Source organism: Scyliorhinus canicula, chromosome 13, assembly GCF_902713615.1.
Source record: "Scyliorhinus canicula chromosome 13, sScyCan1.1, whole genome shotgun sequence".
In the NCBI taxonomy this organism is placed as follows: Eukaryota; Metazoa; Chordata; class Chondrichthyes; order Carcharhiniformes; family Scyliorhinidae; genus Scyliorhinus; species Scyliorhinus canicula.
This window is the reverse complement of record NC_052158.1, coordinates 13,617,613-13,621,264: the sequence shown is the minus strand read 5'-3', so window position 1 is coordinate 13,621,264 and position 3,652 is coordinate 13,617,613. Positions and strand designations below refer to the sequence as shown.

Sequence of the window (3,652 nt, the reverse complement as noted above, 5' to 3'; positions counted from 1 at the left end):
TGCGGGTGGACAGAAAAATACAGGCCCAGTCAGTAAGGCTCACAATCTATGCAATAACTATACCGCAAATATTCTTTGAAAAGCGTCTTGCACACCATTTGAGGATTATTATCCAAAATAAATATTTTGCACGTCCAAATGACGTAATTGCACTCAATGCTAATCTGCTTCTCGCTTGCAGGGGCAACTAGCATGGCTCTCCGTTAATCAAACACCAATGTACTATGGTTATTGCTACAAGGCGCAATAGAAGTTGCAAAACCAGGGAAGTGAAATCTTAGTTGCATGCATTCAAATGCCATCCTCAAAATGTCGGGTTGTATTGAATTCCAGCTTGATGCATTGAACTAGACAATGCTGCAATGTAGACACCTCTTCAATTTGAAACATGAGTCAATCTAAAAAACAACAAATGCGGTGACGCAGAATAAACAACCGAAAGAAAGCTTTGCTTCAATAGATCTCACACATGCGGTTGATCGTGGGGCGATTTGGAATGCCGAGGGAATTAATTATGCCTCTTGCCCGCAGATTATACCGAAGACATTTTTCCATCAACAGCGTAGGTGCAGAATGGACCTTTAATCGTGTTGGTTGTACTTTGTTGACTAACTGACTAACACCTCCCAAACCCACCTACTATATGGTTTTCCGTCCACTTAAATCGATTACGTCTCTGTTGTTGTTCATATTGTCGTCACGGAACGACAATGCACACAATATTTGATTAAATATAGATTTGGGCATCATTCGCATTGTAAACCCAACATCCCTCTCCCGGGCTACTTTTTGCATTTCCAAATATGCAGCAGGTAGTGTTTGTTTTTTGTGGATAGTAGAGTTCACCTTCATTCTGTGGGCACTCCTGAGGTCAGGCCCTAGCGCTTCGAACAAAAAGGAGGAGCTGTCTGCATCCAACTAGACAGACCGCAAATTGTTCCATTCACGCCCATTTATTCTACAGAATATGTCCATCTGAGTGTACTGCACCACATCCTACACAACTTTACCGTGTGTACAGAGACGATGCGCTTGGTGCAGGGAATTGTTATTATTGGACTGATTTTCTTTGCACTATTCACTGGTAAGTCAACACATTCCCTTGAACTATTATCATAAAATGCAGTGAATATATTCGCAAGTTTCAATCAGCCGCGTTTAACAATGATCCCCTCTGTTAATATCAAGATGATATGCCACTTTCTCCAAAACCTCCAATGTAGCCTCAAGAGTTTGAATGTGAAATTTCAGCAGGACAAAATTTGATTCGGTCACTTCTTAGAGATGCTGCACCTGCCGATTTATCATAAAGAAATTGACATAGAGCATAATTTAGGAAAACACTTTCTCAGTAGTTGTGTCTTGGTTTCTGATTGAACCGTACCATTTCCATGATTTCATGGTTTTGAAAGTGCATTTATCGCCCTTGTTATTACTAATAGTATGTAAAGTAAGAGCCGGTTTAGCTCAGTTGGCGTGTGATTTAGAGCGAGGCCAACAGCGGGGATTTATTCATGCGTTCTCAACCTTGCGCCTCGTCTGAGGTGTGGTGACCACAGGTTAAATTATCAACTGTCAGCTCTCCGCCTCAAAGAGTAAAGCAGCCTATGGTCATCTGGGACTATGGCGAATTTACTTTACTTGCTGTTATTAACAATGAACATTTAGCAAGAAAGGCGCGCAGCATAATTGATAGGCTTCCGGTAAGTCTTAATGTGCGTCATTTGAACCTTGCATTCAACCTTACAGGCTCAGCTCAAGGCGCCACATGCTAGAAATTAAATCGAACAAAATATGTCAAAAGCCGAGTCTGCTTTAGATAAGCGACTGTAAATATTGAACACGTCAATTCAGCCCAGATTTCTGTATATCCGATTTCCAGTCCAGCAAATTGTCGATGCAGCAAATTCTAAAATCAACCCTCTGCAGCAATATGCATGCTTTTTAAAAATTACTTTTTCTGAGTTACAAAGCCAGAGCTAAGAGCGTGGACAGAGTCGAACCCCTATTCCGCTCCTTCTCTGCTCCAAATTCAAATTCAAATTGAATACAATTCATGATCCCCAGAAGTGACACATACTTAATCTGAGCTAAAAGGCAGAGCAGATATTACACTTGATCTTAGCCAAAAGGCCGAGAAGCGTTAATATGCATGTTCGATTTATTCTGTCAACGCGCAATATAATATTTGCACTCCCATGTCTAGTTTATAGATCAGCATAGAAGTTTTAGAGTGCCACTTTTGAGTTCCGACAGTCACCAGGTCGCTTACAAGACAAGCAGGCGAAGGCTGCCCCTGATTTTGTGCTCTTAACACGCCGTTTCCCGCTAAACCAGCAGCTGGTTGCAGGCCCCATTCTCTGGATATCCAGAAAGTAGATTCCAGATTATGTTTCCGGAGCTTTGTCTTGAAATTGACAAAGGGCCACAATTTTAGCCTTTAGCTACTGAACGTAAACATTGATGTGTTGGGTTGTTTTATGGGTTTTATATTAGGGGTTTAGCTTTGAAGAGCTCAGTCTCAATTCTATTCGAGACTATTCTATTCAGGAATAGTCAGAATGAATACGTTGCTTGAGAGATGGTGCAGGAGGGAGGGGGTTCATATTTTTGGGACATTGGAACCGGTTCTGGGGCGGTGGGACCATTACAAATCGGATGGTCTACACCTGGGCAGGACTGGAACCAATGTCCTTGGGGTGCTTTTGCTAACACTGTTGGGGAGGTTTTAAACTAATGTGGCAGGGGTATGGGAACCAGATTAGGAAGTTAGAGGTCAGTAAAGAGGCCGCAACTAAAGCCAGTAAAGTACGAGAAAATAAACTCATTGTGACTAAGGGGAAGAGTAGACAGGGAAGAGATGATGAACGCAAAAGGGACAGATGGTCTGAGGTGCATTTGTTTTAATGCGAGAAGTGTAGCAGGTAAGGCTACTTAGGGTAGCCTTAGGTAAGATGAATTTAGGGCTTGGATTAGTACCTGGGAATATGATGTTATTGGTATCACTGTGACTTGGTTGAGGGAAGGTCAAGACTAGCAACTAAATAACCCAGGGTATAGATGCTTCAGGCGGGATAGAGAGGGAGATAAAAGGGGTGGAAAAGTTGCATTACTGGTCAGAGATTATATCACAGCTGCGATTAAGGAGGGCACGAGGGAGGATTCGAGCACTGAGGCAATCTGGGTAGAGCTAAGAAATAGGAAGGGTGCAATAACACTGTTGGAACTTTACTACAGGCCTCCCAAAAGCGAGCATGAAGTAGAGGTACAAATATGTAGATAGATTATAGAAAACTGCAGGAGCAATAGGGTGGTTGTGATGGGAGATTTTAACTTCCCCAACATTGAATGGGACTTATGTAGTTTTGGAGGCGTAGATGGAGCAGAGTTTGTAAGGAGCACCCAGGAGAGTTTTTTTTAGAGCAGTATGTAAATAGTCCAATACGGGAAGGGGCCATACTGGACCTGGTATTGGGGAATGATCCCGGCCAGGTGGTTTAAATTTCAGTCGGTGATTACTTTGGGAATAACGATCACAATTCCTTAAGTTTTAGAATACTCATGGGCAAAGACGAGAGTGGTCCTAAAGGAAGAGTGCTAAATTGGGGCAAGGCCAAGTAGAACAAAATTCGGCAGGAGGTAGGGAATATGG

The 3,652-nt window shown here is 42.5% G+C and overlaps 1 non-coding gene across 1 annotated transcript; it reads right to left on the bottom strand.

The window, feature by feature from the left end:
* Positions 1 to 1,946: 1,946 nt before the first annotated feature.
* LOC119976879 lies at positions 1,947 to 2,145 on the bottom strand. The gene has a single exon (XR_005463040.1). It is a non-coding gene; the product is annotated as a U2 spliceosomal RNA (small nuclear RNA).
* Between the last annotated feature and the right edge of the window lie 1,507 nt (positions 2,146 to 3,652).